A 15,764-nucleotide genomic window follows, 5' to 3' on the forward strand; every position below is an offset into this window, starting at 1 on the left:
TGGAGCGTGCCACTTGGGCAGGGACATACAGTGGTCAGGGAACGTGTTCCACAGATGGAGCATACGCCTGCTCTGTCTGCATGGAATGACAGTGTTTGGACACATTCAGACTGGAGCAGGCAATGGATTTAAGAAGTGGATGAAGCAGTTCAAGGGAGACTTTACTGCCTATGAGCATGAATTGTCTGGCATCACTGAGTAAACAGGTTGTGCAGGGTTTTGGAAGATTCTTTATACAGCATATCATATTTTATATATATATATATATATATATACACACACACACACACACACACACACACACACACACACACACACATATACATCTCCTGCCAAGCATGTTGGACCAAAGGTAAGAGTAGAATGAGGAAGATCCTGCTTTCAAATATCCTTCCATTGATGGGTGACAAAGAAGAAAAAAATATTTGCCTCTAGTCTAAGTAAAACTTAGACTGCATCTACACAGTAGAATGAATGCAGTTTGACACCACTTTTACTGCTGTGGCCCAGTGCTATGGATTCCTCAGATTTGTAGTTTGGCAAGGTACCAGCACTCTTTTGCAGAGAAGATTAAAGATCTTGTAATACCACAACTCCCACAGTGCCATAGCATTAAGTCAGAGCAGTTTAAGTAGTGTCTAAAGGCGCATCTATAGCTAATTTAACAGTGTAGATCGGGCATGGGCAAACTTCAGCCCTCCAGGTGTTTTGAACTCCCACAATTCCACAATTCCTAACAACCAGTAAGAACTGCATGTTTCAATGAACCTGTGGGCAAAACTGGAGTCATGTACTCCAAGTAGGGGCAGCAAGGGAGGTTGCAGACCAAGAACAATCTGAAGACCTCAACAGCGGTACATGCTGCAACAGCAGTGAAGGCGGAAGAAGGCTGCAACAGATAAGAAGCCACCATCATTGTGTTAACCATGTCACTGGATGGGACCCTCATTCAGTGAAGACTTGTGTGTTGATCGGCTGTGTACTGACCTCCACACATAAACTCATGCACAGGCGTCTACCAGAGAAAAATAAAACCAAACCAACAAAAGTCCCATGGTGATCAGTGAGTGTTGGCAGGGGCAGGACTGTGAAATCTGGAAGCCCCTAGTCACAGACAGGCACATGGGCGGTGGATATGGATTCAGTCAGTTTGAGGCAGTTGAGTAATCCCACAGCTGTATCCATGACTGAACAGCCCTTTTTAGGATCCACTCTGCTCACCCCACATGGGGAAGGGGCTAGGAAAAGTGTCCTAAATGTAGTCTGCCTCTCTTTTCCCTGACTGGACTGCCGTGTCCAGAGGGGTCACCACCTTGTGGCCAAAAAAGAAAAATGAACTTTGGAACATAGAACGTACAGACACTGTTGGACAACACAGTGAACACCCTGAATGCAGGGCTGCTTTTATTGCAAGCTGGGATGCTTTAACATCAACATAGCAGCAGTTCAAGAGACCCAGGGAGCAGGAGAGGGATAGCCGAAGGAGGAAAAAGGAGGCTACACCTTCTTCTGGAAGGGACTGCCTGAAGAAGAACAAAAAATACATGGAGTTGGCTTTGCTATCAGAAACAACCTGGTGAAGCACCTGTCCGAAGCACCCATCAGCATTAACAAATGACTCACAACCCTCCAAATTAACCTTGCCAAAAACCAACAGGCAACCATCATAAGTGTCTATGCACTAACACTAGATGCTAATGAAGACATCAAGGAAAAAAAATTACTGTCCAGTTGGACACCATCCTATCAGAGATACCTAAGGAGGATGAAATCATTCTCCTGGGTAACTTTAATGCAAGAGTTGGACGAGACGTCAACCTGTGACCAGGGACCATAGGAAAAGATAGCTTTGGAAACAGCAGCCTGAATGGCATCCTGCTTCTCACCAAATGTGCGGAACAGAATCTTATCATCACAAACACACACTTCCACCAGAAAAACAAGCACCCTCAGTCAAAGCACTGGCACTATGTAGTTATACATGTCAGAGACCGCCGCAATCTGCTTCTCACAAGAGCCATGACAGATGCTGATGACTTTTGGACCACAGGTTAATCCGATCCACAATAGCCATCAAGATTGCTCCCAAATGCAGACTCCAAGGAAAAAGGATAAGGCGTAAAATAAATACCCAAGCCCTTCAAGAGCCCTCCAAATGAGCCCTTCTCCAAACAACACTCAAGGATCATCTACCAATAGAACACCCTGAAAATGTTGATGAACATTGGAATAAACTGAAGACCTCCATCATCACAGCCTGTGAAGAAACCATTGGTTTGATGAAAATAATAACTAGATCCCAAAGTTAATTGATAAGAAAATAAAAGCCTTCCAAATATGGCAGAGAGACACCAACTGCGCTGCTACAAAAAGAATTATGCTACTGCAAAAGCTGAAGGCCAAAGAAGGGCTGAAGAACTAAAGAACATCTGATGGACAAAAAAGTCTTAAATCCAACAACTTGCAGATGTCCATGATGCACTGGGATTCTTTAACGCCACAAAGCTCATCTATGGACCAAGAAATCATGGTATACACCCTCCACACTCATCAGATGGAACAAAACTTCTGAAGGATAAAAAACCAATCACGCTACGTTGGAAAAAGCACTACCACAACTTTCTGAATTGCAGCTCTAACATGGTTGAAGAGGTTCTCTCGCAAATCCCACAACAACAAACCAGGGATGAGCTTGCAGCATTGCCTAGCTTGGAGGAAGTCAGCAAAGCCACCAGCCAACTAAAAATTAACAAAGCCAGAAGACCTGATGGGATCCCTGCTGAAGTTTTTTTTTTTAATAAAGGGTGGACCTGAGCTGACACAACAACTTATCTGTCTGTCTGTCTTTGGAGATCATTCCTAATTATAAAGCCTTTCAGATTAAAAAAAACATACTCAGAATCCTTTTAATATTCCCCTTATTGCTCTACTTGCAGGCTTTCCAAATGCTATCCAGTTACTGTTCCTATCAGCTTTTGTCAGTTTTGTTGATGGCGAGAAATGATGGCAGTTGCAATTTAGCATTTAGAGAACCACATGTTCCCCATTCATGTTTTTTAATAACTTTCAATCCAGTGTTTGTCTTACAATACATAGTGACATATGGGCAATGGGGTTGTTTTGCTATAGCTAGGTGGCTGCCGCTGATTTTAAGAATGCACAGTGTTAGAAGTCAACAGGTATGCACCAGCCCTGCATAGGCAGAGCACAAAGACCATGCAGGGAACTATTTCCAGAAAAGAAGCCATTGCTATAGGAAATAACATAAATTGCTCTGCAGGCTGATTAGACCTTGCTTCTGTCTGTACTTCCTTTTTATAAAAAAAAGATTGCTATCATTTTTATGCAGAATAGCATACAGAATGAAAAATGATAGTCTCATCCTATTCATATCTAGAAGTTTTTCTTATACCATTAGTTTGCTATTGTTTTTAAACTTTCTTTGGTTGGGGAAAACAATGTGCTGGCGGTATGTGTGAGCCACTTTCCTGTCACTCTTAACATATTTTTTGCTTGATTCTGTTCTCTCTTACTCTTGTTGCCTGTGTCTTCCCATTCTGTCCCATTCCCTCTTTTCCTAGTGGGTTGCTAAGGGATTGAAAGCTCTTGCCAGCTAATGTGTTGTTGAAGGCTTTCACGGCCGGAATCACTGGGTTGTTGTGCATTTTCCAGGCTATATGGCCATATTCCAGAAGCATTCTCTCCTGACGTTTCACCCACATCTATGGCAGGCATCCTCAGAGGTTGTGAGGTATATTGGAAAACTAAGCAAGGGAGGTTTATATATATATCTGTTGAAGGTCAAGGTACCAACTACCTGAACAGATCATTTGCAGAGAGTTTGGGTTTATTTCTTATTATCTGCCATCAAATTGACTTCAACTTTGATGAATTTATGAATGAAAGACCTTGAAGAGCCTCCTGGCATCAATTGCCTTCTCAGATTTCGTGAACAGATTTCGACAGCTGTAATCTTTAATTGATCATCCACCTTTAGCGTGGTCTCCCTCTTTTATGACTGACTTGTTTGACCAAGCACTCATTTTTTCCAGTGAGTCACATTGTCTTATACATCTAAGCATGACAGTCTCAGTTTTGTCATCTTTGCTTCTAGTGAAGAGGTTTAATTGCTCCTAAAACTCATTCATTTATCTTTTGACTTTTCACCTATGGTTACTGGTAAAAGTACCTTGTTTTTTTTGGAAAGGAGTTGTTTCCTTGCCTGTTGTGAAATGTTAAGGATTCATCTTCAGACTTTTTTCAGACTGTTTGCTCCATCACTGCCTCAGAAATCATGTTGCATACTATGGAACACAACTTTCTACTAAGATGTCCTTTGGACTACAGTCTAAAAGTATAACTCTCTATGCCTCTTGTCTTGTCTTACCTGTTTGGACTTGATAAAAAATAAACCTGGGATGGAGCACAATGGAGAATGTCATCAGATAATAGAGCATTAAGCCCAGAAGCTTTACTCAGCTGTAATAATAATAATAATAATAATAATAATAATAATAATAATAACAACTACTACTTCTTTATTTTTGTACCCTGCTTCCATCTCTCCAAAGGGACTCAGGGCAGCTTACATATGACTCAAGGTGCCTAAAACAACTCATAAAATAAACACAGTACAATACAAAATAAAGCCACTAGTATATAAACTAACAATAACCTATAGTGCCATCTGTCATAAAAACATGGCCAACTGTAAACAAGAAGAAAGGAAAGGGATAGTGTAAATTGTAGCTAAGGAACAAGGGAATAGGATGAAAGTGCTGTGCTGTATCATAATTGCAAACCATTGGGCTAGACATTCTGAAAGGCTTGTCTAAACATCCATGTCTTCCATTCCTTCCAGAAGGAGGACAGGGTGGGGGACTGACTAATCTCCCTCAGGAGGGCGTTCCAAAGTTGGGGGGCAACCACCAAGAAGGCCCTCTCCCTCATCCCCACCAACTGTGCTTGTGACAGTGGCAGGACCACGAGAAGGACCTCCCCGGCAGATCTTAACGCTTGCGCAGGTACATGGGGGGGGGGGGGATACGGTTGCAAAGATAGGTAGGGAGGGCCCAAACTGTAGACTCCCTGGCATTAGATAATGTTGCAAGAAAGCAGATTGTCAGTCTGGGCAAACATATTACATCCTGACTAAATACCTATATATTTCCAAGGCCGAAGGGTATCTTCTAAGGTGTGTGTTTATCCAGTGAGAAGCATCACTAATATGTTGTTTGCGGTGCATCATTTTTGATCCATTTAAGATAAGAGGGGAGCTTAAGCTTCATCCTCCATATTCCCTAGCCAAACCATGCAGGTCAGAACTAGAAAATGCTTTCTCGTCTGGCCTAGAAATCCATGTTCCAACCGTCACCATAATCTAATCCCCAAATCCAAAACTTGACCCAGTCAATAAAATTAGGTCAGGGGCTTGCATATATTCCGCTCCTTAACAATCCTATGTTAAAAGCAAAAGCACCAAGATACTCCTTAGTGGAATATTTCAAGGCTAAGCAGTAAACTTGTTTTGGCTGTACCCTACTGGCAACATAACTGTTATCTGGCTTCTTGCGAACTTTTATCTTGCCTACCTTAGCATTCAGAAGAGCCTAACAGTTGCCAAGGAGCTTTGATAGAATCTATCAGAACAGTTCTTGCAAAGTTTATCTTGTTTACATATCAACGGTCAATAGTAGTTAGGAAAACTACAGAATCCATTTTCCTTTACCAGTGGAAAACGAGAAGCTGAATAATTGTTATACTAATAAAATTACAGGTAGTTGGACTAAAACCAGTAGGCACCAAATGAAATGGGTTTACCTAGTGATTGGAAAGAACAAAATGTCAAAGAATAAAACCCATTTTCTGATTATGTAAAATCCTTTCATTTTAGTATAGTGTTCTAGGACTGAACAGCTAAAATACAAGTAGCCGTGTATAAAAAATAGCACCATCGAATTTTAGAGGGCCCATAAGGCTCTTTGGCTTAGAAATGGAAATGAGCACTAACCCCCAGAGTCAGACACAACTAGACTTAATGTCAGGGGAAAACCTTTACCTTTACCTAAGTACACCCAGTGAGTAAGGATTCATTACCTGACCTCCAGAGTTATAGTCCAATGCTAAAATCTTACATAATTATGCTATTCCCATTTAGATGTGGTAAAAAAAAGTCCAGTTACTTTTAAATATGCAGAGAAGGGGAAAGAAAAAGATTCCATAGCCATAGCACAAATGGTAGGGCAAAGTGTTCTGAGTATACAGAGAAATAGAGAACGAAACCTGGGGTTCTCTCATCTGGATAGGTGCTAGGTACACACCTTTCTAATGAAAGGGAGACTCTGTCCTACGTGGATCAACACAGCAGAAATAGTTTAAGACAGGCTTGAAACTGCATTTACAATTTGTTTGGCTATGCAGTAATTTTCTTTCCCTTGCATCATCCCATTTGGTTCCAACAATAATGAACACCTTTTTCGCTTGCTGTAACTGGACCTCAAGTAGGTTGTATGTGGCTATCAGTTTAGACACTGAGATGAACTATTTGGCTTTGAAGATTTTGACACCCCTATAGTCACAATTGTCCTTCCTAGAGACAGGAACGGCAAGCATGGAAACATCATAAGACACCACAATAGACAAAGGCAATCTTCCTGAAACCAGACAGAGCTATTAAAATCTTGCAAGCTGAGAATGTAGAGAAGTATTTTATTAAGTGCATTAGTATCTTAGGACTTTATCACATGAGACAAGCAAACTAGCATTGCATCACTGTGCATCCCACTACTGGTTTGCTAAGCCCCTCAATAGTTCCCAATCTCATCACTGTCAGCTCGGGATTTTGTGTCAGCCTTATCTAACTCACAGGATTGAGTGGGGAGGGGGATAAAGGGAAGAGAATAGGCATGCCCTGCTTTGAACTGATTCAAGAATTCAGTCAAACGAGACTAGCCCAGTAGTGTTCATTCTTGGTTCATCTCACGAGCCCAGTGAGCTACATGGCCCAGCAAGACCTACATAGATAGACTCAAATGGTAATGAACATTGACCCAAATACTGTATTTCTTTTATTCTAAGTAACACTATTCCCCACATAAACATATCTAAAATTTTGTCCTTTCTTAGAATGTGTGTGTTTTCTTATATATATAAACTAGCTGTGCCCGGCCACGCGTTGCTGTGGCAAAGTATGGTGGTATGGGAAATAAAGTATTGAGGAATTGGTGGTAGTTAAGGTCAAGGGTAAAGGTTTTCCCCAGACATTAAGTCCAGTCGTGTCTTACTCTGGAGGTTGGTGCTCATCTCCATTTCTAAGCCGAAGAGCCGGCGTTGTCCGTAGACTCCTCCAAGGTCATGTGGGATGACTACATGGAGTGGCGTTACCTTCCCGCCGGAGCAGTACCTATTGATGCACTCACATTTGCATGTTTTCGAACTTCTGGGTTGGCAGAAGCTGGGGCTAACAGTGGGGCTCTCTCCGCTCCCCCAATTCAAACCTGTGGCCTTTCGGTCCAGAAGTTCAGCAGCTCAGCGCTTTAACACGCTGCGCCATCAGGGGATATTATTTCCTAAAGGTTGTGAATATACAATATTTCTGATTGGTTTTTTTTGTTTGTTGGAGGCAAGTATGAATGCTGCAAATGATTAGGATGTAATGGCCTTGCAGCTTTAAAGCCTGGCTGTTTCCTCCCTGAGTGAATTTTTTGTTGGGAGGTGTTAGCTGGCCCTGATTGTTTCCTGTCTGGAATTCCCTTGTTTTCAGAGTGGTGTTGTTTGCAATATTTTATGTGCTTCTACTGTCTGTGGCCCTGAGAAAACAGAGGATTTGCCAGACTTTGATGATGGGAATACTTTGTTGGGAGGTGTTAGCTGGCCCTGATTGTTTCCTGTGTGGAATTCCCCTGTTTATTTACTGTCCTGGTTTTAGAGATTATATTGTTCTGCATTATTCTATCCCAGTAATTATTTCATATTAAAGAAGAATCTCACTTATCCAACATTCGCTTATACAATGTTCTGGATTATCCAACGCAGTCTGCCTTTTCATAATCAATGTTTTTGTAGTCAGTGTTTTAAATTCATTGTGATATTTTAGTGGTAAATTTGTAAATACAGTACAGTAGAGTCTCACTTATCCAACATAAACGGGCCGGCAGAACGTTGGATAAGCGAATATGTTGGATAATGAGGAATTAAGGATAACCCTATTAAACATCAAATTATGATTTTACAAATTAAGCACCAAAACATCATGTTAGACAACAAATTTGTCAGAAAAAGTAGTTCAGTACACAGTAATGCTATATAGTAATTACTGTATTTATGAATTTAGCACCAAAATATCACGATATATTGAAAGCATTGACTACAAAAATGCGTTGGATAATCCAGAACGTTGGATAAGTGAGACTCTACTGTAAATACTACATAGCATTACTGCGCATGGAACTACTTTTTCTGTCAAATGTGTTGTATAATATAATGTTTTGGTGCTTAATTTGTATAACGATTACCTAATTTGATGTTTAATTGGCTTTTCCTGAATCCCTTCTTATTATCCAACATATTCACTTATCCTGCCGGCCTGTTTACGTTGGATAAGTGAGACTCTACTGTATATTTCTAATCTTATATTATCTGCACAGAACTGGATTATATGAGGCTCCTTCTTCACAGCTGTATACAATGCACACTGAAGTGGATTATATGGTAGTGCGGAGGCAAGATAATCCAGTGCAAAGCAGATAATATAAGATTATAAATGGGTTATATAGCTGTGTGGAAGGGCCTTGAGTCTACACTGCCATATAATCCAGTGCAAATTAGATAATCTGTGGAAGAAGCCTAAGTGAGGCCTAAATCTGCCTCTCCCCTAACTGAAACCTGGCTGTCCCTTGGTTGCTAGGCAACCAAGTGGGCAGAGATTAGCCCTCTAAACTGGCAGCAATTGGATAAAAAAAATTATTGCTCTCCCTCTAATTAGGACTTTATTTTTCTTTTCTTTTTGTTGTATCAACCTTGAGGCGTGGATGATGGGTTGTGTTGTCAAATTTTGAGGTTGGGGGGCCTGTACTTTTGTTGTTTTGTGAATTGCCGTGATGCCATCACTCTTTTATATATATAGATAAAGCTTTCTTCTGTTGCTAGTACTGAAATTAGTGTGCATCATACAATCAATAGCATCACAGAATCAAAGAAATACAGTAGTGGAGATAGTGTGCATTACTCATAAACAGGTTTCAAATGGGATAGTGGGATAGTCCCAACCCTTGGTTCTCCCTTCCTAAGGCCGACTCCGCCATGCGATTCTGGCAGAGGAAATATAAAAGGCAGCAGCCTTGCTCTTTCCTTGGCTTTGGGACAGGCGGGCCCGAGCCGTGCAAAGGCCTTTTCATTCCCTACACAAACAGCAGGCGGGAAGGACTGCGGTGGGATGTTTTTGTTTCCCTCATTACAACACGTTAAAGAGAAAGGTGAGAATAACAGGCCACTCCATCCCTGGCTGCCGGAGATGGAGATTGGGGCCTTCTGCCCATGGGGATGAGTTTACAGTACAGAATCCAAGATTCATGGAGAAACACCTCTGGGGAAAACTGGGGCAAATGGGATCCAGCTCTGTGTACAGGACTGGTCTTCCTGTACATAGCAAGGGCCGGCAAAATACCAGGCCCTGTACAGGAAAGTCAGGGAAACCGAAGCCATGAAGAAGAAATAGGGGTCCTCGAATGAAAGAGGTAGAGAGAAAAATGGGGGGGGGGGGGAATCAGGTAAAGCATCAAGACTGAAAGACTGAAAGAGGCAGGATTGCAGACCTTAAGATGACTTTCAGTAAGCATAAATGAAATATAGATACATATAGAACTATGCATTGCAAAATGTATTGCTCCAAGAATTAGACTTTTCACTAGGTTGCTGAGACAGGAGAAAGCAAAATAATAAACTACCGTATGTATGGTACAGCTTTCAAACCCCCTTGTCAAACAGCAAATATTGCCAGCTCCTTTGTACTCATCATCAGAGATTTCTCTGGTTGCTGCCTAGAAAGCTTTTTAAAATCATAAATCATTCAGGCAGGCTTTTAATGATGATTAATACTGTTTTAATACTTGTGTATTCTGTCATTTAAGTTATATTAGGTAGGTAAAGGTAAAGGTTTTCCTCTGACATTAAGTACAGTTGTGTCCAACTCTAGGGGTTGGTGCTCATCTTAATTTCTAAGCTGAAGAGCCGGCGTTGTCTGTAGACTCCTTCAAGGTCATGTGGCTGGCATGACTGCATGGAGTGCCATTATCTTCCCGCCAGAGTGGTACCTATTGATCTATTCGTCATTCCTGGCGTTCATAGTGGCCCGTGAAAGTGGCTGCCAATCAGAAAGCTGCTACATACACAGATACATACATACATGCCCGTATACATATACAAACACTGACTTTATTATATATACAGATTACTGAACAAATGAAAGTAAAGAATAGGGACTCTAATTATAGTAAATACTACCCCCCACCCCTCCACCCCCCTCTTTCCCATCCCCGTTTACCTTTCCTAAACCCCTTTTTGATTTTTCCCTCCTCCCCTCCCCTTTTTTCCCCCTCCCCTTTCCCCTTTCCCCCCTTCTTCCTTCTTCTTGACCAGAACTGGCGCAGGAACACATTGGAATCGAATCCTTGCTCTCATTTTCATAGATCTTTCTTCTTGTTCTGATTTGAGTTTTCCTCTGATGGCGTAGGATATACAACTTCATGTATTTGTTGAGCTTGTGGGTGTTTTTCACCAACTGTTCAAGCAGTTCTGTATGCTTTTGGATCCATTCGTGTTTCACTTCTGCAGCAGCTGGTGCAGTCTCGTTCTTGCCCTGATTGGCCTGGGAAAAATGACAAAACAAGATCATTGTATCAACTTATGGAAAAAAAGAAATAGAGGTTTATCGAAATGACCATTTTGTTTTACTCTCCCTATCTTTGTGTCTCTTAACAGAAGCCTGATGTGTAGATAGTAAGCATAGAAAGCACAGACTAAAGGGACATTTTCTCAAAGTGCCAGTCTGCTGTTAAATACAGGGAGGAGACCTGTAAAAAGTGCTGTAACCTTTTTGGAAGGTGGTTCTTGCAGGAGTAGAGAGCAATGCAAATACATTTTCATTAGTGTACAGATGTGAGGCAGGGAAGGAATCTTTTTATCCCACCGCTGCCACCAATTTGTAACGATGTCTGGATTATGATTTTAATTATATTATTATATATTTAACTATCTTCGCTGCCACCAATATAAATATGCTTTATGCAGCTGCGGCCACCAATTGTGGAGGTGTCAGGCAGAGGATAACTTATCCTTTTTAATCTTCTTATTTCACTTTTGATGGTAACGTTGCTTAGCTTAGAATATGAGTGTGACAGAGACTTAGATGGTTTTAAAGAACAAAACAAGTTTATTTCATGTACAAAGCTTAGTGGTTCTTTGAGGCACCTAAATAACTGTTACAAATAGATGTGAGGTGTTCCAAAATACTTTCTTCTCTCAGAACTAAACTAGAAACTGATCACTTGGATCCACTGGGATTAATTCCCCTTACTCCACAGCCTCTACAAATAACCCTAAACAAGTCACCCAACTTGCTTAGTCTGGCCTATTAGAGGTCTGCTTCCCTGATTTCCTAATCTGAAACCAGTCTTTCTCCTGTGACTAAAAATCACAGACTGCCTAAAATATGTCACCTTATTTCAGAATTGACTCAAATTCCCTCATTTGAGCCACCCTGATCCTCCACTTGAGAATCAGTCTTCACTGTAATTCCACCATTACAGACTGAAATGGGTTTAAAACGTTCCCTCCTTTTTCCTTCAAACGCCGGTTGGCTCCGCCCGTTGCTATGGTAACCTCAGAATGCTGAGATGGTTACCTTCCCCCACGTATTGTTAACTCTAATACTTACCCATTTTAAACATAGCCAAACATGACTTTTAAAACACAATTAAACATGACAGCTATAAACTAAAACATCACACTGCTTTACAATTGGAAATATGCAAATAAAATAAAATATGTCAGACACTCAGATGGGTGGACCATACTGTTCATTGTATAATGCATATATATAAATCTTACCTTAATGTTTTTCTTGTGTTTCTGTGAAATGTAAAGGATAGCTAGGTCAATCTCTGGGACAAGTACCAATGTACCACAAATAAGCATCTCTAAACCAAATCTATCTAAACCAAAAATGCAGTCATTGGAAGGTTCCCTCTTCCATTCCCGCTGTCGTTCCTTTGGTGGCAAATCAAAACCAGTGGTTGCCCAGGCTGGTGTGTCATCACAGAGGCAGACCCCAACAGACCCCAACAGAAGCGCAAAAGTGCAGCCTACTACAAACATCCTGACGGTGTGGTAGTCAAGCAGAAATACTTCTGTTAGAGAAGCTTCAATATGAGAACATCAGGCATGGAGAAATTCTATGAGGTCATAAAGGTCTCCTGATCTTTATAAGAAGTCTATGATGTCACGAATACATCAAGGGAGCAGCCCGAGAGAGAGAGAGAGAGAGAGAGAGAGAGAGAGAGAGAGAGAGAGAGAAAATTCTTGCACATATTTACATATTGCTACTTATAAATGGCAAACAGTTTGGGAAAGTAAGTTGATATTTTAAAAATCAGGTTTTTTTTTTAAAAAAAAGGCTTTCATGAGATACTGTATTTTGTGCTTCTATAGTAAAGGTAAAGGTTTTCCCCTGACATTAAGTCTAGTCGTGTCCAACTCTGGAGGTTGGTGCTCATCTCCATTTCTAAGCCAAAGAGCTGGCGTTGTCCGTAGACATCTCCAAGGTCATGTGAATGCATGGAGCACCGTTGCTTTCCCGCTGGAGCGGTACCTATTGATTTACTCACATTTGCATGTTTTTTAACTGCTAGGTTGGCAGAAGCTGGGGCTAACAGCAGGCACTCACTCAGCTCCCCGAATTTGAACCTGGGACCTTTCAGTCCACAAGTTCAGCAGCTCAGCACTTTAATACACTTAAGTTTTATTACAATGCTTTTAGTTGTGAGCCGCTAAAAAATTGAGAAAGAAATTGACAAGGAAAAAACATGGATGTGGCTCATAAATGGTACTTTGAACGCATTAAAAACAGAGGCATAATATTGTTGCTCAGATGATCCATTGGAACTTGTTCCACAAATACCATCTGCCTGTGACAAAGAACTGGTGCGATTACAAGCCTGAAAAAATTACAGAAACTGAACATGTCAAACTACCCTGGGACTTCTAAATTCAGACTGACAGAGTTTTGAAGCATAATACTCCTGACCTCATGATTGTGTTAAAAAAACAAAGTATGCATCATCGATGTTACAATCCCAGGTGACAGCAGAATCGACAAGAAGCAACTGGAAAAGCTTACGTGATACGAGGATTTAAAGATTGAACTGTGAAGACTCTGGCATAAGTCAGTAAAGTTGGTCCCAGTGGTGATTGGCACACTAGGTGCAGTGCCTGCACTTAAAAACAATTGGCGCTGATAAAAATTTCCATCTGTCAGCTGCAAAAGGCCACCCTTCTTGGATCTGAACGCATTATTCGCCAATACATCACATGGTTCTAGACACTTGGGAAGTGTCTGACGTGTGATCCAATGCAAAAGCCAGCATAGTGATCTTGTTTGCTGTGTATTAATCTTGTTATATTTCAAATAATAATAATAAATGTAAATAATTGCAGGTTACGGCAAAGTGTCAAATTTTGGTGATATTTTCACAAAACTGTGACACATATAGCCTAGGACAAGTGGACAAACTACAAACTGTATGGAAGCTGTTAAGTTCAAGTTACCGAAGTCTACCTATTTCTGTCCTCCTCTAACATGGAACAACACGGAAATGTGATATTCGTATCAATTTTTTCAGTATTCCTAAACTTCTATTGTTACACAGCCCAAAACTTGGGTTCTGAAACATGCACCTAAATAATCAGTGTTGTCAGACCATGTGTTTACAATCTTTAAAGCATGTTTTAAAAAATGTAGCCATTTTTTTAAAGGATTACTGAGCAAGTGATCTGCCCAAGTACAATGGTTAAGATATTTCTGCCAAGAACAATTAGGTCAATGGGCCAAGGATACAAATATTGTATTGTGAAAACCTAGCTGCCGATTCTCTCTTTTTGAAAACAGGGAGGTGGAGCTGTTCCAGGAAGAATTCAAAACTTGAAATTCCACTGCAAGTAACTTGGTTGGGAAGAAACCAGAGGTATGTGTGTAGATATATTTGGAAATTGTAGGATTACAGTAACTGGCTGGTGAAACTGGTTCAGAGAAGCAGCCTTAAAATAACAAGGCTGAACATAGGAAACTGCCTCATACTAAGTCAGAGTAGCAGCGTGTTTAATCATTAATACTGACTGGTGACTGTTTTCAGTTTTGGATTGTTTTTCTCCAGATCTATCCGGAGATTATAGGAATTCACTTGGGATCTTGTGTAAAACAAGTGCTCCCATATGTACGTCTCTGCCAAGTAATAATTCACTTCAAGTGATTCAAAATGCCATATTTCCTGCTTCTCGGCAGGGGGTTGGACTGGATGGCCCATAAGGTCTCTTCCAACTCTGATTCTATGGTTCTGTGATTTCAATTCAGTCCTGCACTGCAATGATATAGAATAAGACTTATGATTTGTTCGTCAAGACATCAAATTCAAATGCAGCATTTTGCCCATCCATTGGTGGTATGGCTTAGCTCAAATAGGACCAACAACCCCCAACATGTTAGGACAAAAAAGAAAATAAAGATAAATCTAGGATTTCATGACGTATGTCTTTGATTTCTTTGTACTGGGTTAACAAGCAGCAGAGTTGTTCTATTCCAGTCGAACTGGACAGGAAAAAGGAAGAAATCTTCTGTCGGTTCTCTCTCTGAAGTAAAAGGAGTTAATTTCATGGTGAATGGTTCTGTGGCTATTGGGAGTGGCTTAGCAAGGCAGCCTCTACATTTGACTGTCAGCCAAAGTGGGCAGGGCAGCGTTTGAGGGATAGGGAGAGCCTTAGCATCACTTGTCATAGAAGCCGCTTTCGTTTTTTGCCTTAGGATGTGGTTTTCCAACTGCAATGACAGCATGCAATTCCTTTGGTCAAGAGCCGACGTTCTTTATTTGGCTTTGGATTCTGGAAGCAGGTAGAAGGGGCAGATGTATTCTCTAGTTACAGTAAAGGGCCACTGAATGTTGCCAGTTTATGTCTAGCAAACACGGTTTTGTTTTCTTAACCATGAATCTAAACATCTTGAAGGTCTGGCAAACCAAGGAGTTCACAAGGTTACCAAATGATAAAATGTGTGCTGGAGAAAAACTGAAGTTTTGATACATTCTGAAGTGGAGTGGGGATCCAGAGTGGAGTGAAATTCAGGGCAGAGAGAGGACTCTACTTTACTTGAGATGATAAGAACAGATACTACACTTGATCTTAGCCAAAAGGCCGAGAAGCCTTTTTGAGATGAGGGCATATATGCAGCAAAGAGCTGTATGATTAGGAAGGTGACTGATAACAAAGCCATGTAAAACAACAGATCTTACCAGCTTTTTGTGTCAGGAGCGACTTGAGAAACTGCAAGTTTCTTCTGGTGTGAGAGAACTGGCCGTCTGCAAGGACATTACCCAAGGGACACCCGGATGTTTTACCATCCTGTGGGAGGCATCTCTCATGTCCCTGCATGGGAAGCTGGAGTTGACAGATGGGAGCTGAGCAGGAGAAATATAACTGGCAAACACTGAGGGCTGGGCACT

The 15,764-nt window shown here is 41.1% G+C and overlaps 1 pseudogene; it reads right to left on the bottom strand.

Annotated features, from left to right (window-relative positions):
• Window positions 1-15,248: 15,248 nt before the first annotated feature.
• Window positions 15,249-15,468, bottom strand: LOC134295743 (U2 spliceosomal RNA; annotated as a pseudogene).
• Window positions 15,469-15,764: the final 296 nt, after the last annotated feature.

Source organism: Anolis carolinensis, chromosome 1 (genome assembly GCF_035594765.1).
Source record: "Anolis carolinensis isolate JA03-04 chromosome 1, rAnoCar3.1.pri, whole genome shotgun sequence".
In the NCBI taxonomy this organism is placed as follows: domain Eukaryota; kingdom Metazoa; phylum Chordata; class Lepidosauria; order Squamata; family Dactyloidae; genus Anolis; species Anolis carolinensis.